The sequence below is a fragment of the Xenopus laevis genome, chromosome 2L (genome assembly GCF_017654675.1).
Source record: "Xenopus laevis strain J_2021 chromosome 2L, Xenopus_laevis_v10.1, whole genome shotgun sequence".
Taxonomy (NCBI): domain Eukaryota; kingdom Metazoa; phylum Chordata; class Amphibia; order Anura; family Pipidae; genus Xenopus; species Xenopus laevis.
In genome coordinates this window covers 85,387,986-85,413,317 of record NC_054373.1, presented here as the reverse complement: position 1 = coordinate 85,413,317, position 25,332 = coordinate 85,387,986, and the positions used below count along the sequence as shown (strand labels likewise).

The window sequence follows — 25,332 nt, the reverse complement described above, 5'->3', positions numbered from 1 at the left end:
CTTAGAACTATAAACAATGAGCATCTTCCCAATTAGGCTACTGTTCTCCACTGTAAACAATCCCAGGTTGGACAGGCAATCTTCCTAATTGTGACATTCCATACCCTTTATTAACGTAGCTCTCTTATTAATTTTCAGCCCTTTCAATGCAGAATATCTTGCTGGCCCTTACTGACATTACTTGCTGCAGCTAAGTTTATTATCCACAATTAAGTACATGGTATTCCTCATTAGGTAAAAAAAAACACGTGGATGGTGTACACATCTCCAGTATTAGCTTTGCCAATGTTCCTGTTCCTTAAGATTAATGACTTGAAGAAAGTGCCCTTTACTGACACCTTAACATAACACATTGTATGTGTGTGTATATATATATATATATATATATATATATATATATATATATATATATATATATATATATATATATATACAATATTGCAAAGAACAGCACTCCATCTCATATGTTAACCCAAGGCACTGTTGTGGCTTATCTAGCCGGGGGGGCCTTAATTATTCAGGGGTAAGCCCTCGCAAATGGTGTGGAGGCAGGGTGTAGTATAACTATATACAGTAATTGGGCGTCAGTGGTTCTTATAAATTAACCAGAGAACATATTTATTGAACAGGAGCATCTACAACAGAGTGTACATATAAAGGAAACGGGATCATACAGCAACAGTGGATAGGCATATACTCAAAGCACCTTTGATCAATATCAGTCCCCGCAGGGAAGAGAACATATACAGCAGCGAGGAGGTACCCCAGCTTTCAGCCTTTTCCCTAAGTGGAACCTGAGGGGAATCCCTAAATCCCTAGGTCTGTACACTAAGGGGCACATTTACTTAGGGTCGAATATCGAGGGTTAATTAACCCTCGATATTCGACCATCGAAGTAAAATCCTTCGACTTCGAATATCGAAGTCAAAGGATTTACCGCTATTCATTCGTTTGAAACAATCGTAGCAAAAATTGTTCGATCGAACGATTAAATCCTTCTAATTATTCGAAGGATTTTAATCCATCGATCGAACGACTTTCCTTCGATCAAAAAAAGCTAGGAAAGCTAATGGGGACCTTCCCCATAGACTAACATTGATGCTCGGTAGATTTTAGGTGGTGAAGTAGGTGGTCAAAGTTTTTTTTTAAGAGACAGTACTTTGACTATCGAATGGTCGAATAGTTGAACGATTTTTAGTTCGATTCGAAGTCGTAGTCGAAGGTCGAAGTAGCCAATTCGATGGTCGAAGTAGCCAAAAAAATATTCCGAAATTCAAAGTATTTTTTATTCTATTCCTTCACTCGAGCTAAGTAAATGTGCCCCTTTGTCTCAATAAGTACCTGGGATCATATTCCCACTCACAATCCTTAGAGGAGCCTCAAGCTGCTCAGATAAATAGCCTGTCTGTCTGTCACTGCTAAAGTGACCTCTTAAGGTGAGTAGCCTATCCTGACTAGACCTGACCTGTCTAGGTTCCACTGGAGCCCTGCTCAGGCCAGGACTAACACAAAATGGACCCTGAGCACATGGCTGCACAGGACTTTATACTTTAACACAGTGCCATCTACTGGGAACTGATAGAACACCAAGGGGCATAGCTTTAAGCAGGATAAGGAAACAGGTATCCCTCCTAACTGTATTTTAGGATCCAGTTAGGCATTTATAACACTAGGGAACTGCCTACTAAATAAAACTGGGAGACTAATTTACCAGCCCCCCATATATATATATATATATATATATATATATATATATATATATATATATATATATATATATATATATATATATATATATATATATATATATTGGACAATGCTGTGTTACAAATAAAAACACTTTAATTCACCTTTACTAGAGTGTGCTGATCCCTGCATTGATTTTATATATATATATATATATATATATATATATATATATATATATATATATATATATATCTCGATGAAGAAGATAAGCACTCCAGTATATCTAGTTAATAATTATTTATTCCACCTTTGGTATGCACAGTGGAATAAATAATTATTAACTAGAAATACTGGAGTGCTTATCTTCTTCATCGCTATTTATCATATTTTGATATAGCACCCATTTGTTCGAATCAGAGTGTGGATACACATGTGGACTATATATATTTTGAATTCTTAATGAATCAGATGAAATTTAAGCGTAGGACTGGCCAGATATGGGATGACTTTGACGTAGTTGGCCAGCTTAAATATATTGCAATATATGGACAAACAATCCCTGTTTTGTTTAAAGGGTAAGGCATTTTTCAGTAGCAGTATGCACAAAATGTCTCTGTCTTAAATATATTGATAATGGGTTGAGTGCAGAGGACCTCTTGTATTTGTCTATATGTATTTTGTGGTCACATCCTCATTGCACCCCCACCTAATGGTTTTAAAAATTAGTGGTGAGCACAACTTTCTCTTGTTTGTTATATATATATATACATATATATATATATATATATATATATATATATATATATATATATATATATATATATATATATATATACACACACACAATGGCAGCCATGTGGCAGAAAATTAGAGGCAGCCAAAATATTCATAGAATGTGGTAATTACGCACATATCATGTTTTTCTGTAAGCATTTTTGGGATTTCAGAATTGCAGACTGCCCTTGCCAGCCTCAGGGGATATTTTAACGGTGCCGGTGAATAACTGCTGTATGTGAGCAATCAAATTTGCTGATTCCAGCTCCTCTGCTAGGCACTAATGAGGATGATCAATCAATAGGGGGAAAGCAGAAGGGATTCGCTCATCTATACTACTTTAACCCTTCGGAACACCAGAGCTCTCGGTTATAACATCTGGTGCTAGGTTTGTGTGTATAGATAGAGACAGCAGGTGCTCTGGACAAAATGGCATGTCTACCTGTAATAGGAAGCTTCAAAATAAATGGGCATGTTCCAACAAGACAGAATCTGGGTTCAGTGCTGAGTGGTACATGCTGCCATTTTATTTTCCACAAATTGTTAACTATAGCAGTCAAAGGGCAGCTTTGGAACTCATACTTCAGCACTGGAGGTAAACTTGATATTGCCGAAAAGGGCTATTCATTGATTGATTGTTATTGGTTACTGCCTGAGGCAAATTAGCCCAGGGTTAATAAATAAGCCCCAAGTGCCTTCTATAAATCTTCACTTCCTGAGGCCTGGCATGCGAACCAGGTGTGCAGTGCCCAGGTCCGGATTTGTGGAAAGGTCACAAAGTCTCAGGCTGTGGCTACATCTGCTCCCTAACTGCTGCACATACTGGGATTGTGTGGGAGGATTTGATAGGCACACACAAAGTCCCAGAGCCTGTGAAGTAGAAGGTGTGCACACACTCGAGTAGGGAGTGGTCCTGGCAGTGCCAATTAAGACACTGTGGGTTACAAGCAAAAGACAAACTCTCCACAGTGACCCAGGAAACAGTCTCTGTACTGTACCATCTGCATGTAAAAATGTATGTGTTTAAAAAAGTTGGGTGTAATTTGTGGAAATAAAAGGGGTACAAAAGGAGGGGCACCACCCAGATGAGTTGTCTTGATGGGAGGGTGTAGCCGGAGCAGCATCTCCTGGCTGGGTAAGTGGAGACCCACAATGGTAGATAGGAGGAGATAGAACAGGGAAGATCTTAAGTAAGCGAGCACTAGGTGCACAAGATAGCGAGGATATTTAGTAAGGGCAGTTGTGGCCCCATCAAGGAGGAAAGTTTCCTACGTGCACCCCGTAAGTGAGGGAACCAGTGACAGTTCAGGACTAGGTAGGAAGGACACCAAGGCTACAGGCTAGGACTTGGATAAAAAGGGCCTAACCTGGTAGAGGGGAGGGGTATCACCCTGAAGGTATCGGGCCACTATTGGAGAGTGGAGAGATATGGGTGGAGTATATACTGGACCATTAGGCGGTTAGGTGGAATCCAAGGTTATTAAGAAGGTGTGCCTACTGAAGAGAAACTGGAACGAAGGAAAGTTGTGTAACTAACATGTCCCAAGGAGTAACTGCTGATGTATGTACGTGTGCCTAAAGACCTCTGGTGTGTCTGAGAATAAAAACCTTCTGTTTTAATTTTATCCTTCGTGTTTCGTGTGGTGAATACCACTTGGGATTACTTTCCCTTTAAAATCTGGAAGCCCCTCCCACATGCATTAATATTGTCAACATTCTAAGCCTGTCAGTGCCTCCCCAGCAGTTATCTGATAATAATGGATTACTTAATTAAATTAATTGATTCAATTAATCATTTAACAGTGGAACAAATCTCTCTCTCTCGCTCTCTCGCTCTCTCGCTCTCTCTCTCTCGCTCTCTCTCTCTCTTGCTCTCGCTCTCTCTCTCTCTTGCTCTCGCTCTCTATATATAGAAATAGCTGAAACAGAGGGGTCACTTACAACATACACCAGTCATATAATTGCTTGAAATTTCCAATTCAACTCTGGAATAGAGCCAAGAGACACCAAACAGATACCAACCAATTACCATGGAAACAACAGGCTGAATACTAATCATCATTTGACATGTTTTCTGTCAAATGTGCAGCAGGACCTTTGTAAGCTATGGCCGTTGTGTGATTACTTTTAGCCTCTAGTAACAAACCTCAAACAACAGACCCTGTCTTAATACCATTGACAAGATATCAGAACTCACAGATCACTTTGGAGAAAAACTTTTTTTTCATTCCAATCTATAATTCAGTTTAAGTGTCAGGGAAATATTTATTGTATGAATGATAGTATACTTTAACAAATTGATTGATTATTTCAATCAAGCAAACTATCAAAATTAACAGTCCGAACAACCCAATATATAAACTGAATCATGCCAATATGACATGTTGCTAAACCCTTAACCATTATAGCAGTGATCGATGGCCAGTGGCTCTCAAGCAACATGTTGCACAACAACTCATTGGATGTTGCCCCCAGAGGCCTCAGAGCAGGTGATTATTTTAATTCCTGGCTTGGAGGCAAGTTGTAGTTGCATAAAAACCAGGAGTACTGTCAAACTGTAAGAAAATTACCTGGGTCGCGGCGGCGTGGACGGCCGCCACGCCGCCGCGCTTCTTCTCCGTCGGCTTCCGGGTCCTAGTGCGCGCGCGGCGCGCATGCGCATTATTTAAAGGCGCAGGCGCGCTGGCGTAATGACGTCAGCGCGCAATGGCGCAAATTTCAAACTGTATTTAAGCCCATTCATTGGTACTGCTGGTTGCCCGTGATAGGATTTATCATGTGGTTTTGCCTGAAGCCTTGTGCTGTTTGTCCGTGTTTATTCTGCTAGTTATCCGGTTTTTGACCCCTGCCTGTTTCCTGACGACGCTCCCATCTGAATCCTGACCTGTGCCTGTTACCCGACTACTCTATTGCCTGAACCCCTTCTGCTTGATACTCGGTTTTGACCCTTGCCTGCCTGACGATCCTTGCTATCTGCCTGCCTCGACCCAGCCTGTCTGACTATCCTCTCTGCCTCATCCTTGCCTGTAACCGTGATCCTCGGCCCAAAAGACTCTAGATACTTGCCGTGCCCCATTGCCTGCCAGAACTCTAGCCTTGCCCACTCATAAGTCCAGGTGGCACCCCAGTAGGCGGAGGGCCTTCCCGAAGCCCAAAAGTGGTCACACATACTGGTGAAGAGAGCTCTGCCCATGGTGCTTGGCTCTAGTTCTGGTATTGGGTGCCGGCCGTGACACAAACGGAGCCTATTGTAGGCTGCCAATCCACATAGGAGCCAATCACAGGCCTTAATTGGTACCCCAAGGAACTTTATGAATGCTTGTGTTGCTCCCCAACTCTTTTTACATTTGAATGTGGCTCATGGGTAAAAAAAAGTTTGGCGACCCCCCATTATAAGTTAAAATCCTGTGGTGTCCAATTTTTGAAACCCACACCAGACCTGCAACCTGCATTTTTACCCACTACCCAACCATAGCTGTCAACTATTGATTTTAGCTTTTTGGGATGCCAAGACAGAGCTCACTAACATTCTAAGATGTGTGCAGGCACACAAATTTAGAGGCCAGCACACACAGCAAATTGTGGTGCACACAAAGAATTTTGCATGTATTCTGACCAGCGCACACAGTTTTTAAAAATGTGCACACATAGCCGAGAAGGAGTTCGAGGGAACATTGCTGACGGATGTATAATTTACTCTATATGCTTGATATACAGTACATGGGCCCTATGGAACTGAAATAGCAGTTATTAGCTCATGCATGGGGTCTACCTAACTGCTGTTAGGTCAAAAATCAGATAAATATCAAATAATGTGTTGGCCAATTTAGGCAGATCTAATTGAATATAATCTGGGAGTCAAATGATCAAATCAGCCCAATTAGGGTGACTTAATCAGGCTAAGATCCAATAACTAAGTAAACTTGGCAAATGAGCAAATCTTTATGCGTATGCCCATCTTTAGACCAGTCAGAAGTATACCAATGTAGAAACAAATGTTCCTTCTATCCAATAACACATTCCTTTTTATATGTGAAAAAACAACAACGGGGCTTACAATATTTCTTATTATAAATTCAAGATGTTTGTATGCAGGAACCTTTATAGAGAGCAATAACACCCTTACTAAACAGCACACAGCAGAAAAGCGCACTGACACTGACGTTTTCTCAGTTGCAAGGAGTCAAAAAGCAATGGCACTCTCTCTACACTCGCTGTCACTGAAGTGGTACTTAAGGCTTGGTACCAGCCATTCTAGCACAGCAAAGGCCAACAGCAGCAATGTACAAAGCTCTTATAGATAAATCCTGTGCCCTTACAAATAAAAGAAAAACTCCGCAAGAAGACAGATATATCATGTCATAGCATAGTACAGGTCCCACAGGGAAATATAATAAAAGTCTCATAAGTAATATTAAACTGTAATTACATTGTGTATTGCATAGGGCCAAATCACATTTAAAAGATGGAGTATTTTTTTTCAGATAAAAGTTTCATTACACACACACTGTACTTTCCTACTAATGGATAGGTCACTATGTACTGTACCTTTTTTAGATTGCACAAGCTACATTAGGGGACACATTTACTAAGGGTCGAATTTCGAAGTGGTAAAACTTTTTTGAGTGAATTTAGCCACTTTCGAACGTAGAAATCATTCGATTTGATCTAACAATTTTCAAAAAAAAAAACTTCGACTTTGAACTATAGGTTCCGGGAGGTCCCCATAGGCTAACATAGCAATTCTGAAGGTTTAAGGTGGCGAAGTGTCGAAGTCAACGTTTTTTAAAGAGATAGTACTTCGATTTTCGAATGGTCGAATCAAATCGAATTTTGGCCTATTCGATGGTCGAAGTACCCAAAAATTACCTTGAAATTCCACATTTTTGAATTCGAAAATTCACTTCGACCCTTAGTAAATGGGCCCCTAGGTGTGCACAAAACAGAAACTGTTTAGAAATAGTATTCACGTTGTGCATATTTTTCTATTAACAACAATATCCCATTCCTCCTGGTCTAAAACTTGTTTTAATCTGGTATTTACTAACATTCTAATATGAATTCATTTACATACTGACCAATGAATGTTTCACTGGACTGTTTAAGATAAAAATGTATCACTGTGTTCTAAAGTAGGGGGCCTGCCACCTTGTGTTCTGACCAAAACTGAATGTATGCATAGCTAATATTCATACATTATGTCAAGGTCTGTGAATTATTTATACACATGGCAGTGCTAAAATTGGAAGTTCTTTCCAGCAGAGAAGTGTACTGAAAGCAAACAGAGAAGTGTACTGAAAGCAGGTTAGCAGTGAGAATAATGCTGGAAAAGATAACTAAAACCTTGAGGCTCTTTAAGCAAATGTGTTTAGAATTTTTGGTTTCAAGTTCCCGTTTGTGGTTTCAACTTCTTAGTTCATTAAGTTATAACAGATATATAAAACTATCATATTAAACTTCATGATGATCATATTATTATAGCTTTAGACGCATACATAGCACAGTATGTGTTAAGCTCAACCGCCCTAACCTAACCTAAAACCCTGGCCTTCCGTCTGTCTCCTTTTTTGGACCTTATCCAAAGAATAATTTATTCTTGGCCTTCGTGTTAATATTATGCTTAAAAGGGTAGTTTGCTTTTAAATAAAATTGCAGTATCATGTAGGCTGTGGTATTCTAAGACAAATTGCAATGGGTCTTCATTTTATGCTTTTTAAATTGTTTATCTTTTTGTTCAGTAGCTCTCTAGTTGGGAACTTTAGCAGCTATCTGGTTGCTAGTGTCCATGTTACCCTAAGAGAAAGGCAGAGATTTGAATAACAGACTGGAATGAGAGAGAGAAATATAAGTAATAAGAAGTAACAATAACACTACAGAGTAATAATCCTTTGGTTGCTTCATTCAGTGGCCCACTACAAACAGGCATTGCAAGCTAGAAAGAGGCAGAAAAGGAAGGCAAAAAAAAATTAAAGAGCAACTGAAAAGTAGCTTAAATAGAACAATCTTTAACTTAAAGATAAGCTCATGACTGCTCCAAAGTGTCATTAGGCCCAGAGCAACTATATAATTTGTGAACCCTCTGCGACCACCCCACCACCAAATACATTTTTGATAGTACTGCCATCAAGCAGATGAACTAGGGCAGGCAAAAAATAAGTGATCTATGTTTACTAGGACAGTAGACCAGGACCAACAGTCATCGCAGGGGATCAAATATAATTAAAAAAAGGTGATTTTTTTTTTTTAATGTAAAAAAAAGCTCTGCCTTTTATAAACGTATTTTTTTCATCAGCGCTGCGAGCAGAAGTGTTTATTGAGTCTGCTGGTGCCTGAGACACATTGCTTAGTGCCACATTCCATTATAAAAAATGGAAATTCAGCTCTTAACTTTGCTAGAGGCAGCTTTTTGCTGCCCCTGTTAACTGGTCTTGCCTCCATGACTCATGGCAGGAGCTAAGGGCTCTTTAAAAATGTAATTGTAAAAGCAAAATATCCACAATCAAAAAATTTATGCACATCAAGACAATTTTCTGTGTTTGAGTCACACAACAACATTGGTAAAAACATACACTGAAAAGTTTGTGCAAACCGCTTTTAAAAATACACATTTACTGTGTTTATTGTACACTATATTCACACACAATGTCCGCACACAGTGGCCTTGCAAATGTTTGTGCACAACATACGGCTACACGGCATACACAATTTGTGTGTATGTGGCCTCATTTGTGTGCATGCGCACGAGTGCTCAGCTTAGAGGGAACATTGGAAAGGACCCTTCATATTCCTCCTAAAATTATCCCACTCACATATTTCCTATGCAATTACTGACACAGAAGTGCAATGTATGTTCCTCTCATCATGTACTCTGTTCTGGTAATATCAATAAGTGATATCAGTAGCATCTAGTTCTGGCAGGAACTTCTGATGAGTGCCCTATAATTAGCTGTATTGAGCAGCAATACTTTTAGAGAGAGCGAAGTTATTCATCATGCTGTTCTTACAAGCCTTCTATTTTGCACTCGCTGCAAGTCTCCAATGCCACTGATGTTAGTATAGGACTTTCTTACCATTCAAGTGATTGAAGTCCTGGGGCTCAAACGTATTAGAAATGGCCCTGACTGTGTGAGGAAGGGTAGGCAGGAAATAGAAAGGTGGGGCAATGAGGGGTTAAGGGTAAGCCAGCTAGAAGGAAGGATCAGGAGAAGGGAAAAGTGAGTTAGAGGGAGAGCAGGGAGAAAATACCTGCCTTTTTCAGTTGGAGCACTGCAACAAGCTACATCCCACCAGCCCGGGTTTTGGGTTAAGTTATGGGGGTGGATGGAGTTCAATATGGATTTATTTGTTTTTTACAGCTGTGAGAGATGTTTGCCAAGGATAGGGCTTATGCTCCCAGTTTTAGGCACAAGGGGGCCAGGTTGATTGTGGTCTCCTCAGACAATGGTCCCAGGATGGTGGTAATATGGTTGCCAGCTCCTACTTGCCCACCTATCACTCTCACAACAGGTGGCCGGCGTGACAGGTAGCCCAGTTGGTGACTTCTTCTGGTGGGCAAGCATTCCATTTTGGGTGTATAATATTCATGTATGTTAGAATATTATTATCTAATATTGCTGTTTAGTAAAATGTAAGGTTTAATAACATTTTTGTTAATAAAGCTGTGGCCTGTTTTATCCCAACCTGGTTGTCCCCATTGTCTGTTAGTGTTGGTGAACAGATTGAGGGTAAAAAGGGGCAGCCTACCAGCTTGACATGTCAGGTCTTTCCCAGCAGTGTTAGTCACTGGTGAATTTTAGCCCCCAACAAAAGTTTGTTTTACTTTATGCAAAATTATCAATACCTGCAAAGATGTTAAAATAGTTTTAACATCCTCAGATTTTATTACCACAAATGAATCCTTTAACCTATAACTCCCTTCAGTGATGATAAGAACTGCAATTCAGCGACTGCTATAGAGACACACAATGAACATTCTCTATTTCTTTACAGGGATGAATAAAATGCACAATTTATTATTTGTAACTTCCAAACATCTCAATGCAGCAAATTAAACTGCCCATTCTGCATTCCTTTTCATACAGAGAGGGGACCTTAATGCCCGGACTGTAGCACTGCTTTATGATTTTCTCATTTGTTTTTTCTAAAATAAGGACATTAAGAAAAGCCAGAGGATGAAATGAGCTCAGCTTTTCTTACCGCGCCGAGATGGAGTCTAACATCCCGCTGGCTTCATAGTCTGCAGAGCTCCAGTCACACAACATGCGGGATCCCCTGTCACGAGCTAGACAGACAGAGAGAGAGACAAAGTGAGAGGTGAATGAGAACAAACAGGAAAGAATAGAGCACAGATGCAGCAACAGATCTAGGGAGAGAGGGAGAATGATGAGGAGGGGAAAATAGTAGGTAGATATGAGAATACAAACAGTAGAGGAAAGCAAAATTAATCCTCACATGGAATTTTGAAAATGTACATAACAACTTGGTGCAGCTGAGTGAGCAAAAATCCATATCAGTGTACTGTAACTGGAAAATGAGAGAGATACAGACCATCCGTTTGAGGTGAACAACACGCAATGCATGTCCTAATTTGGCACATAGGCAAATACAGCCATAAAAAGTGTTATCATGGACTTTATTATAAAACAATATTGGTGAAAGAGACTAATAGGTATCCCAGCAAGCCTTTGGAAATATGGCTTCGCTAAACAAAAGAAAGGTTTGGAAGACAGTTGGTGTTACTAAAACAAACTAAGAAGAGAGTCATCTTATTAAAAAGAATCTATGTAAAGTGTGATGACCATCTCCAAGGAAAACTTGCTTAACAGGAATACCTGGAAGATCAACGGGACACAGTATACAGCAGCACCTCATGGATGGTATTCAGTATAGTACATTACTGGAATTCTATGGATGCCTATGGAATTTGAAGTATCTCATGGTACACAGCGACTACTACTGGACAGTGTTTCATCCTGGTTACAGTATGTGTACAGACAAAATTTAGTGGGCTACGGGCTGGTTGTCATGGAGGGCAAAGGGCTATAACTGGGAGCTCTTCCATTTGGTGAAGAAACCAAGGAATGAGGAACAGGTGATGTATCTGAAGTAATAACTTTAAAGGAACAGTAACAATAAAAAATTACAGTGCTTTGAAGTAATGAAACTATACTGTACAGTTGTGCTGCACTTGTACAACTAGTGTTTTTGCTTTAGAAACACAACAATAGGAAGCTGCTGTGTAGCCATGGGGGCAACCATTCACAACTGAAAAAGGAGAAAATAAACAGGATACACAGAAGATAACAGATAAGCCCTGTGGTATATAATGGGATTCTTCAGAACTTATCTGTGATCCAATGTGTATCCTGTGCTGAAAGGCTGCCCCCATGGCTACACAGCAGCTTTTTTATATAAATTATAGTAGTGTATCTGAAGCAAACACAGCAGTTTTACCAGTGCAGGACAACAGTACATTAAATTGTCATTCCATTTAAACACTTTCATTTTTTGCTGTTACTGTTCCTTTAAGGATAGCCACCTAGACATAACACGATATGCACACACACGAAGATAGTTACATAGTTACATAGTTAAATCGGGTTGAAAAAAGACAAAGTCCATTAAGTCCAACCCCTCCAAATGAAAACCCAGCATCCATACACACACCCCTCCCTACTTTCATATAAATTCTATATACCCATACCAATATTCATTATAGAGTTTAGTATCACAATAGCCTTTGATATTATGTCTGTCCAAAAAATCATCCAAGCCATTCTTAAAGGCATTAACTGCCATCACAACATCACCCGGTAGTGCATTCCACAACCTCACTGTCCTGACTGTGAAGAACCCTCTACATTGCTTCAAATGAAAGTTCTTTTCTTCTAGTCTAAAGGGGTGGCCTCTGGTACGGTGATCCACTTTATGTGTAAAAAGGTCCTCTACTATTTGTCTATAATGTCCTCTAATGTACTTGTAAAGTGTAATCATGTCCCCTCGCAAGCGCCTTTTTTCCAGAGAAAACAACCCCAACCTTGATAGTCTACCCTCATAATTTAAGTCTTCCATCCCTCTAACCAATTTAGTTGCACGTCTCTGCTCATTTATATCCCTCTTAAGGACTGGAGTCCAAAACTGCACTTCATACTCCAGATGAGGCTTTACCAGGGACCTATAAAGAGGCATAATTATGTTTTCATCCCTTGCGTTTATGCCCTTTTTTATGCAAGACAGAACTTTATTTGCTTTAGTAGCCACAGAATGACACTGTCCAGAATTAGACAATGTGTTATCTACAAAGACCCCTAGATCCTTCTCATTTAAGGAAACTCCCAACACACTGCCATTTAGTGTATAACTTGCATTTATATTATTTTTGCCAAAGTGCATAACCTTGCATTTATCAACATTGAACCTCATTTTCCAGTTTTCTGCCCAGTTTTCCAATTTAGACAAATCACTCTGCAAAGTGGCAGCATCCTGCATGGAACCTATAGTTCTGCACAATTTAGTATCATCTCAAAAATAGAAATGGTACTTTCAATGCCCACCTCCAGGTCATTAATAAGCAAGTTGAAAAGCAAGGGACCTAGTATAGAGCCCTGCAGTGCTCCACTAACACCACTGGTCCAATTAGAAAATGTTCCATTTACCACCACTCTTTGTAGTCTATCTTTTAGCCAGTTCTCTATCCAGGTACAAATACTATGTTCCAGGCCAACATTCCTTAATTTAACCAGTAATCTTTTGTGTGGCACTGTATCAAATGCTTTAGCAAAGTCTAAGTAAATCACATCCACTGCCATCCAAGAATCGAGGTCTCTACTTACCTTCTCATAAAAAGAAATTAAGTTAGTCTGGCAAGATCTATTACGCATAAAACCATGCTGGCACAAACTCATAGTATTATGATTTGCTATGAAGTCCAGTATCTTATCCTTTATCAACCCTTCGAAAAGCTTTCCTACCACTGACGTCAGACTAACTGGCCTATAGTTTTGAGGCTGAGAACAGGATCCTTTTTTGAATAGAGGCACCACATTAGCAATTCCCCAGTCTCTCGGCACTATGCCAGCTCTCACTGAATCCTGAAAAATTAAGTAATGAGGTTTGGCAATCACAGAGCTACCGTATATACTCGAGTATAAGCCGACCCGAGTATAAGCCGAGGTACCTAATTTTACCTACGAAAACTGGGAAAACTTATTGACTCTAGTATAAGCCTAGACACAACTACAGCCCTGTCTCCCAGCAGCGCACATTCTGCCAAAGCGACCCCCCCAGCGATCAACCGGACTTCTTTGCAAAGTTGATGGTGACAGAGAATTGCCAAACGGATTACTGTGTGCATTGTCCCACTGTCCCACTACCATGTGCACAGGGTGCTGTGTGATATTGCCATCAATGTTAATCTTTCGTATAACCAACAGAGGGCGCTGTGTGATATTGCCATCACTGTTAATCATTCATATAACCAACAGAGGGCGCTGTGTGATATTGCAGTCACTGTTATTCTTTAATATAACCAACAGAGGGCGCTGTGTGATATTGCAGTCACTGTTATTCTTTTATTTTGTTTTCATCAACCAGCTGACCCCCCTCTGATAGTAAGGGTCCCACCCCTTCCTGCTTCATTTTTTTTACTATTAACATATTTAAAAAATAATTTTGGATTTTTTTTACTGCTTGCTGCAATATCCTTTTCTATATCAATTTTAGCTTGCCTTATAGCTTCTTTGCATGATTTATTGGCCTCCTTGTACCTTATAAATGTTTCGGCTGTCCCAGCTAACTTGAAACTTGAAAACTTGAAAAGATGTTAGATTAAAATAGTTAGAACATACCTTATAAATAATCCTTGTATGTTGTATGCTTACTTCATTAGCAGTAACGTAACTAGAGGGGGGCGGGCCCTAGCACAGCCTGGGCAGATGGTTGGAGCACCCCAGAAGCTTACGCGGAGAAAACCTGGTGAGCGTGGAAAAAACGTGTGCATGCACATGCGCACCCCTGCTCCCCCGGTAGTTACGCCACTGTTCATTAGGGGATTTGATTTACATTGTGATAACTTGTAATTGTTGTAATTGTAGTAGTTAATTGTAGGAAGAATAAACTTTTATGTTCATAAGTTACCAGAGTCCTTTATATGTTGTCTCAAGTATAGAAATATATGCTAGGGGGGCTTTATATAGTGGTTCATAGTAAAGAGCAAGTCTGTATTTAGGGGGTCTTTTTACAAAAAGTATATAAACATACTTTAGGTATGAAACCGGTTATCCAGAATGCTCGGGGCTTGGGTTTTTTTTGGATAACAGATCTTTCTGTTATTTGGATCTCCTTACTTTTAGTCTACTAAAAAAAAATAATTGAAATATTAATTAAACCCATAAGGATTATTTTGCCTCCAAAAAGGAGGGGTGGTTCACACATAAATTATTTAGTATGTTATAGAATGGCTCACTCTAAGCAGCTTTTCAATTCGTCGTTATTATTTATTTTATAGTTTTTTTTAAATATTTGCCTTTTTCTTCTGACTCTTTCCAGCTTTCAAATGGGTGTCACTGACCCCATCTAAAAAGGGATGCACCGAATCCACTATTTTGGATTCGGCCGAACACCCGAATCCGAACTGAATCCAAATCCTAATTGCTATATCCAAATTATTGTTTGGAAGGGGAAACATTTTTGTACTTGTTTTGTGACAAAAAGACGCGCGATTTCACTCCTCGCCCCTTGGTTCCGAATCCTGCTGAAAAGGCCGAATCCTGCCCGAATCCTTGATTCAGTGCATCCCTACTAAAAAGCAAATTCTCTGTAAGGCTGTTACCTACTTTTTATTTATCATCTTTCTATTCAGGCCCTCTCCTATTCATATTCCAATCTCTTATTCAAAGCAATGCATGGTAATACTAGGGTGATTTGGACCCTAGCAACCAGATTGCTGAAATTGTAAACTGGAAAGCTGCTGAATAAAAAGGTTAATAACTTAAAAACCACAAATACAATGCCTGTAATTTTTTTTTTTGGATAAAACTATACACAGGGGCGATTCTTGCTATAATGCCGCCTGAGGCGGCCGTCTTTCGCCGCCCCCACCCCTCCCCACGACACTAACCTTTACAGCGCCGGAGAGGGCAGGGGCGGTCCGCGATGCATAGTGCCGAGAGCGCAATAGTGCTCTCTGCACTAGAAGAGCCGAATTTCCAGTTTGAAAACCGGAAATTCGGCTCTTAGTTACCAGGAGCGGCATTTTTGCCGCCCCTGGCAACCAGGGGGGGCGCTGCCACCTGAGGCGAGTGTCTCAACTCGCCTCATTGGTGGAGCGCCCCTGACTATACAGTATGCCATACATTGATTGTGTTCAACCGATGATGAACATTCGTGATGGTATGGAAATATAACCAGAAAAAGAGAAGAGAAGAAGAGTTTAGGTTGTCATTGGTACTTATTGTTTTAAATATCTGAAACATGTACAGAAATGCAGAGTCCTGAGAGTGGAAGGGTTAAAAAAGTTTGTTTTTTCCTAATGCCAATTAAATGAATATGCTTCGGTGCAAATGGTCATTCATTTGCTTCTTATCAGAAACTACCCAAATTGAGTTTGGAAAATGATCCACAGGACTATTTATTACACTTTCACCAAAAGAGCTGCTGATGCACCAGAGGGCAGCCATATTGAGTAGTTATTATTAGAATCACTAACACATTAGGACTGACAAATGTCCCTTCATTATGGTTCAATGAGCAATTCACACAAGGGTGCACTGACAAGTTCCAGCACATTTTGCCTGAGGTAAATTAATGGCAAAAACATTTATAACTATTCCCATTAACATTTTAAATGTTAGGCCAGCAATTATAATTCCTATCATCATGATTATGTACAATTATGAAGAGGTATGCAATGCGGTTTCATTATCTTTATAATTACAACTATTCCAGATGTGGTTCCAACTGCAGCCTCCTAACAATGGAAAGGACACCAGAGTTTTTTTTTGGCTGATAGCAAAGGCATTCATTTAATTCAGTCACAAGAACTAGACTATCCAAATGGAGTTTTGAAAAATGTGCATAGACCTGTGAGAATTGTAATACAGTCACCATGGCAACTCTGAATGCACCAGAGGGTAGCCATCTTGAACATTTATAATTACATAAAGTAATGTAATGGGATCCACATGCCTTAGTTCTTCACAGTAATTCTGATTTAGCAATGCACAAGAGTAGACACTACATATTTCCAATTTGTCATAGCTCAGCTAAATGTTATTTACTGTTCCAACCAAATTAATAACAATCATCGTTTATATGCAAAATATAGTGTATTAATAAACTGTTTAATATATTGTGCAGCCTAAAGAGCCTCCTTGTTTAATTAGTGCTTTTTCTGCATTTGTTGTAAGAGGCGTTGTCATTAAATCATTTGCTTTGCAATCTGTATATATGCACATAGTTAAATAATGGCACAAACTGGGATATTAAATATAGTGCAAATGCTAGCAGCTAGAAACCCTGCAATATTCACATACTTCTAATTAAAAATAAAGCCAGAATATGATACAAAACAGCTTTCTACTGCTCTGATATTCATTTGTTTCCATACCAACAAAAAAGTGCCAAATGCAGGTACTGTCACAGGGTCGGACTGGGGGGCCTGGGGCCCACCGCAGCTGCTGTTTCGGGGTCCCCACACACCCTCTGAGTCTCCCGTCCCAGTGGCAAAGACACATTAGGCACCACAGACCCCTACTCCAACCACAACCCCCTTCAGGCCCTTGTGGGGCTCCTGTGACCGGTGTCCCGCCGGCCCAGTCCAGGTCTGGGTACTGATAGCTAACCTTTTAAAGGACAAGTCACTGTGGGGCTGCCACTTTGTTCCCCTGGCTGGGTTCAAGCTGGGTTCAAGGTCACCCCATGTTCCACGGAATCCTTCAAGCCAGGTCAGGTTTGAAGGCATGGGACAATGAAATCTGTAACTCTAATGTGCTTGGGTCTATGCAATGTTCATTAATGGTAAGAAACAATACACTCTGATACAGAGAATGTCTTGAGCTGATTGCACTAAAACAGACAGTAAAGTTTATAGCTCTCTGCATGCACAAAACAATAGATGGGGCTATTGCTTTTGCCTGCTGTGGAGGATTTTCAAGATTTATATCTGAAAAAAAAAACCAATACTTCATGATCCTGCCACTTTCCAGCAAATTGACCAAGTTTAAAAGAGTACTTTAGACTAAATGAAGGATCTGTTCAGTCACTTTTAACACTAAGGGAAGCACATAAGGCAACCACCATGGGATAGATAATAGCAATAAATAAAGGGTTGCTTACCCTGTTTAGAGGTAAATCACAGAACGTCTGTGTCTATTCCAGAGTGGACACAATGGAGAGCACACACTGAAATTCAGTTCATTAAGGCATTTGCATCAATGTGTGCTCTCCATTGCATCACTATATACATCTGTATACTTCCACGTGGTTCCCACTGCATCAATCTGCCTCTTCTGATGAACTTAGCTCAAGTGCATGTATGGATGCAGGGTAAAAAGTTGCTGGTGGGTCCAGGGTTCCCAGTGTGGTCTGTAGCAATAGACACAGCAGATCCGCGCCTATCAGCCGCAAGTGATGATAATGGAATTTGATGCTGGTATTCTGGGAGGGGAGGTATGGGAAATTGTGGGTAGAAAGCATGGTGATTAAATCTAAAATTGTAATTTGCACACTGTACTTTTGGCTGTAAATGGCCCCAGTGATGCTGAGGAAAGTGGAATGTTGAGTGTGACCACTAGCACTAGCACTAATTCCCCAACAGTCAGTCATTTATGCTCAGAGTGTCCTGCCTCCTGTTTTGAAGCTAGCACAGATTCCCGAAGTGATGTAGAGAATACTGGATCTACTGCCACCTGAACCAAGCAGTAGTTCATGGGTTCCCACAGAAGTCTCAGTCAGTCACTGCAGTGTACTTTGACTGAAAGAATTTGCTGGAAATTACTCCATCTGGACTTCCACCATAATTTGCTCTAATTTAATGCATCTGCTGTAACTGTGTCTGGTGTAGCTTCAGTGTTCCCAAATATACCTGCGTCAATCAGCGCAGTGCACCTGCACTGAAAGACTAGGGTATACATATCACTCACACAATTACATTACTGGAAATGACATCAACTGAACATAATTCGCCTCGAAATGCAACTGCCCTATTTTCAATGCATAACCCTTAAAGGAAAACAATACCCCTTTGAGTTCTTTATAAAAAATACAATGCATAAAACAGCTCATATGTCAGACCTTGCTTCATGTAAATAAACTACTTTCATAATAATATACTTTTTAGTAGTATGTGTAATTGTTTAAATAGAAGATTGCCATTTTAAAAAATAAGGCCCGCCCCCTGGGATCCTAGGATTCCTGGTGCACACAAATAAATCATACATATTAGGTCACTTGAGCAAATTCACAGACAGGGTTCTGTGTTTTACTCCTACACTTCTTCCTGTTACAGTTAGAGCTGCAGTATTTATGGTCAGGTCATCTCTGAGGCAGCACAGAGAATATCACAACATTGGGGCTCAAGGGAAAAGATGTAAAAGACCAATATTTATATAAATATATATTCTAGTTTGGTTAATATGCCACTTAATTTGATGTAAACTATCTGTTGCTTAAGTATTCATTTTGGGGGTAAAGTTTTCTGTTAATTGCATCAGGTGACCACAACGATTCTGGATTTGTGGGGAAAAGTGATGATTAGCTTGAATTTAAAGGTAAAAAAGCTTGCATTCTGTATGAGTGCAGTTCTAATTGTGGTATGCTATATAAAAACTGTTCCTTTTTAAATAGTACTGTCCTAGTTACATAACTTATTCTGTTTTATATTAGTGTCAAAAATGTGAGTCTTGAGTATTGTGTACTAGCTCTAAAAATGTACTGTGCATATTTCTATACAGTAAATTCATTCTACTTTCTACTCTTTCATTCTATACTACAAACTTCCAGCCTCCAGTGTATGTTTAGAATTGTTCAGCACAACTTATTTTGACAATATTAATTTATTGTTTGTATAATATTCTGTTTATTTTTATAAACATAGAAGATGATGGAAGAGCTGGTTTGCCAATCTTGACGATTGCTACATGAGCTTTGTGAATGGATCACATACATTATTTAAAGACAAATGGATTTACATATCACTTAAATCCAAAGGATGCAGAAAAGATATCTGGAGGACTTCCTTACACTGTTGCAGAGGGAATATATTAGTCCTTTTAACTGTGGTTTTATTAAAGCTGCTATGTAAACCCCAATATTTTATTGCCCCCTTCCCTCCTAGAAAAGTCACAGTGCTCTTAGTACAACGAAGAGCACCTGTGGAATCCAGCTTGCAAAGTTTTGTAGCAATCCAAATAAGTGGACTGTTCCCACTTTGCTCTTGTACCAAAGAAAGTGAGAGGCAATCAAGGCCAACCACCCAGTAAAAAGATTGGCATTCTATGGGGGAACCAACTGTGCAAACATTTCCTATTAAAACATAATCAATTTGCCCTAATTTGAGGAGGTTATCATTCTTTGTTATATGGAATCTGTCATAAACACTAAATTGAACAAAACAGCATATAGCATGAGAAACTGGTATCATTTGTATGAAATAATTTACAATTTATACAAGTGACTGATGACCATTGCTTGTGCTGATCAGAGCATTCATTAGTCAACATTTGACTGATGTAAAAACAGAATCTTCAGAGTCTGATCATCACAGAATCAAAACATATTTGAAGCTTTAGCAGAGGAAAGTTGGACTGTAGCTAGTGAAATCCTGCAATGCAGCACTGCTAGTTAATGAAATACTCGTCTCAGCCTATTAACATTCAGCTGGAGGAGCGTCTCCTCCCCGAGACGCAATGTTCCTATGGTAAATATCACGCTTACAGGAGCCCAGAACCACAACCCGACACCAGGTGTTTAACCCTGATGCAGAGTGGGAGGAAAGACTAAAAATAGATATTTTAGAAGAAAGACACAGATATGTACTATATTTAGAAAGACATCAACAGAACATATTTTCCTGCAAAAAGAATATGTTAAAGTATCTGATGGAACTGAATTAGTAGAAAAGCTTTTTCTCTTCTAATTGAATCTCGTCCATGACTTTTCGTGTGATAAATCATGAGATATTTTTTCTCACTGAATTGGATCTGGCCCTATGTCTTTTTGCTTCTGCTGTGCAACACAGAGCACCTCTTCTCTAAGCAGAGATGTAAGAGGTGTTTAAATAACTCCTTTTTGCTCTGATATTTAATTATAGCAGAAATTAGAAATGATTCCTGGAGCAGCAACTTCATGTTAATGCAAACACTGAATTCTTTAAGGGATTCTGGATTCCAACACTTAGGGGCACATTTACTAAGCTCGAGTGAAGGATTTGAATGAAAAAAACTTTCGAAGTATTTTTTTGGGTACTTCGACCATCGAATAGGCTACTACGACCTTCGACTTCGATTCGAACGATTCGAACTAAAAATCATTCGACTATTCGACCATTTGATAGTCGAAGTACTGTCTCTTTAAAAAATACTTTGACTACATACTTCGGCAGGATAAACCTACCGAGGTACAATGTTAGTCTATGGCAGTGATCTCCAACCAGTAGCTCGTGAGCAACATGTTGCTCTCCAACCCCTTGGATGTTGCTCTCAGTGTCCTCAAAGCAGGTGCTTATTTTTGAATTCCAGGCTTAGAGGCAAGTTTAAGTTGCATAAAAAACAATTGTACTGCCAAACAGAGTCTCAACGAAGGTTGACAATCCACATAGGGGCTACCAAATAGCCAATCACGGCCCTTGTTTGTCAGCCCAAGAACATTTTTCATGCTGGTGTTGCTCCCCAACTCCTTTTACTTCTGAATGTTGCTCATGGGTTCAAAAGGTTGGGGATCCCTGGTCTATGGGGACCTTCCCCATCACTTTTCTAAGCTTTTTTTGATAGAAGAAAAATCCTTCTATCGATCGATTAAAATCCTTCGAATCGTTAGATTCGAAGGATTTTATCCTTTGATCAAAGGATTTTTACTTTGATCGATCGTAGGTTTTGCGCAAAATCCTTCGAATTCGATATTCGAATTCGAAAGCTTTTACTTCGAGGGTCGAATTCGAGAGTTTATTAACCCTCGATATTCGACCCTTAGTAAATGTGCCCCCCAGTGAATGTAATGGTGATGGACCAAGGCACAGAGATTGTCTGTTTTGTGAAATATCACATATGAGGGATAGTTTGTGTGCCTTATAGCAACTGGTTGGGAAGTTTCACAGAGGTGCAAAGTTGATATTAAATGCACAAGGGGACATACTTTATGTGGCTTCCACAAACTTTACTTGAGTATCTTTTACAAAGTATGGACTTTTTCTTTGCCCCAGCCAGTTACATTATTCCTGTAATGCATTATAGTTTTGAAAGTTAGTATATACTGTATCTATGACCTTATACAAATAAGATGTACACATAGGCACACACCGTAGCAGGAAATACCTGTACAATGCAATACCTTTAATTCAATAATGACCTTTTTATTGATATTTCCAGAACTCTGAAGTTCACACATTTAAGGCTTGTTGGAATAAGATGACTAATCCCAGGCTGTTTGAATCTTTTCTACTGAACAATCTTTGAAACAACAAAGCTAAATTAAGTATCTTAGAGCTCCAGGTAGGGTAAAAATCCCCTGGGGGTGCAGGGTGAAGAGAAAAGGCAGAGAAAAAAAAAAGAAATGGATTGATCAGATAAGATATGCTGTTTGTAGGGGATATATGAAAAAGGAAGAGAAAATCTGTACAACTGTAGTTTAGAATGAAAAATCAGAACAAGGGAAAAAGATTAGTTCTTCATCATTTGCTCATCATATGACAGTTGGCTTCCATGCTTTCATCTTTGCCATGATTATACGACATGGAGCGTCTGTAATGTCTCAAAATTATTGTCGTTAAGAGGACTAAACTTAATGTAGAACAATTTAAGAACATGGTCTTCATATCATATTAATATATAAAAATAATTCTAGTATGGATCAGAACAATCCGCATATAAATAAACCCCTTTTTTTTACCTTACTTTAGCACTTTGGACAAGAGAGGTTTCTAAATAATTGTGTGGATGCTGCTGTTGCACCATCACACAGCTATGTATCAAGGACCTTGTCTTTCTATAAGCAGGAGGGAAAACTGAACATGAAAAAGTTTACTAGCTTCATTGAACCATATTTCAGAGTCAGAGAAAGGGAGCTAGGAGAGATAAGAGGAATAAGTTATCTACTGAGGCTGTCTCTATAGTAGACCTTTATACTGAAAGAATTTTTATCCTTAACTCCTTGGGTGCTGCCATTTCCAGGGATATCAAAAGTGTTAAAACAAGGCATCAGAGCTCTGAGTTGCATCGCCGGCCTCTGCTAGTAATCAAAGTAATCATCTCTGTTACACTTCTCGGAGACTACCAGCTGTCAGCTAGTGAGCCGTTCCACCCTGAGAGGTGTAATTAGACAAGGAAACAGCAAGGGACAGCTGCAAACCTGCTGAGATACAGGGACTAACAGGTGGCTTAAGATGAAGCAACCACATCATGCATATAGACTCAAAGATCCATAAACAGAATACCATCTGACTGTCAGATCAACAGGTGTTTTACTATTTGTATTTTATATAAATATAACCCACATAAGTAACACTCCATGGAGGACATCAGTAAGTGATTAAAAGGCTAAGTTGTCCCATCTGGCCACCATTAAATTAACTATAAATATAAGTATAAAGTAGGAATTAGCTTGAATCTTAGCAACCACATCCACATGATCCACTGTATCACAGAAAGCAGAACCTTACCTTATTTGTCAGCAAAGGCAATATACACACATTTCATTATCTTGGTAAATCCTCACTGGTAGCTTGAAAACAGCATGTGAAGTGGTAAGAAATGCTTTATGTTGGTGGGTACAAAATCAACCATTTCTTTTACATTTCTCTACCTAATACAAAGGAATGTAAAGTTAGGCACTAGTAGCAAATGCTATTGGGCAATTTGGACAGTTTCTTATAGAAATTGTATAGATTGTGAGGCAACAGTTGTTTCATCTTTGATCACATCGGCTTTTGTGTGCAGTCGTATTCGCAACAGACAGCAAGTTCCATAATATTGGGCCAGATTCAAATCAGTGAAAAAAAGATATCTCATGGTTTATCATGTGAAAAGTCATTGATGAGATTCAATTCGAAGGAGAAAAAACTTTTACTCCAAATTCAGTTCCAGATTTTTCCCATCGACTTCAATAGAGTTTTCACGTGATAAACCGTTAGAGAGAGAGAATTGAATTGCATCTTAAATTGAATATCGTCCATGACTTTGCACATGATAAACCTTTTTCTCCATGAATTGAATCTGGCCCATTATTGGATAATTAAGAGTTATTAGAGTTAAATTAGAGTTGAGCCCTAACTGACTAATAAGACTATGCATTGTTTATAAAATGGCTATAGATCTGGTTAAAACAGATTTATAGATGCTTTGAAGAATAACTCATTATAATCCTATTAATATGAAAGAAAGTTTCCCTTAGGGCAGTGCTGTCCAACTTCTGTGGTACTACATGGTGGAGGGCCGATAATGGAAGCCTCTCCCTGTTTTAGTCCACACCTACTTTAAATCACACCCTTGTTACCACAAGACCATGTCCACATTAATTGTGATAGCACACCACAAAAACAAATGGTTGGTGCTCACTGCAGGGATATCACTTATCACTCATATGTGAAAAAAGTTAAGTCATATTAAGACATACCCATAAATCCATACGCCTCCTCCTCCCCTGTGGATAACACAGTACCCCCAGCACATGATTAAACACCTTAGGGGCCCCTATCAATAATTTTCAAATGCTAACAAACCCCCTGAACAAATACCAGGCTTATGTTCCACAGGCAGAGCAGGGCACACACAGGCAGAGCATAGGGAAGGCAGAGTACGGCACACACACTTGCAGAGTATGGCACACCCAAGGACAATAGGGCAGGCAGAGTATGGCACACACAGGTAGCATAGGGAAGGCAGAACAAAGCAGGAGACAGGGAACCCCATCAGGATCACTCTAATATGTACTACATACAGTGACACAGTGCTGGTGTGGGCCGCCAGTTGGACAGCCCTGCCTTAGGGAAACATTGCATGTATTACTTATATTTGATTCACATGTTGAAAAAGTATCAAACCTTTGGAGTATGTATTATTATAATGGCAAAAATGGAGACCATTAATTTAAATTTTAGCATGATTAGTTTTATATTCATGTAATTTGCTATTGCATCATGTAGTACAGGGTAATGGTAAATAATATACAGTGCCTTGCAAAAGTCTTCACCCCCCTTTGGCATTTTTCATGTTTTGTTGCCTCACAAACTGGAATTAAAATGGATTGTTTGAGAGTTTGCACCATTTCATAAACAGAACATGCCAACAACTTTGAAGATTTTTTTTATTGTGAAGCGAACAACAAATAAGACTAAATAACAGAAATCTTCAACGTGCATAACTGTTCACTCCCCCTAAAGTTACTTTGCAGAGCCACCTTTTGCGGCAAATACAGCTGCAAGTCGATTTGGATAAGTATCTATGAGCTTGCAACATCTTACCACTGGGATTTTTCCCCATTCCTCAAGGCAAATCTGCAAAACTGCTCCAGCTCCTTCATGTTGGATGGTTTTCGCTTGTGAACAGCAATCTTCAAGTCTGACCACAGATTCTCAATTGAATCGAGGTCTAGACTTTGACTAGGCCATTCAAACACATTTAAATGTTTCCCCTTAAAACCACTCGAGTGTTGCTTTAGCAG

The 25,332-nt window shown here is 39.4% G+C and overlaps 1 protein-coding gene across 4 annotated transcripts in view; it reads right to left on the bottom strand.

The window, feature by feature from the left end:
- The window catches only part of LOC108708218 (disks large-associated protein 3-like), a 210,512-nt gene that overhangs the window by 106,154 nt on the left and 79,026 nt on the right, over positions 1-25,332 (bottom strand). For 3 of the 4 annotated variants that reach the window (XM_041582126.1, XM_041582124.1, XM_018246689.2), the window contains exon 2: positions 10,660-10,744. The exons of the other annotated variant lie outside the window; for it this stretch is intronic. The gene's annotated coding sequence lies outside the window, so the exon portion shown is untranslated. The remainder of the gene's footprint in view (positions 1-10,659; positions 10,745-25,332) is intronic. 4 annotated transcript variants of the gene reach the window in all.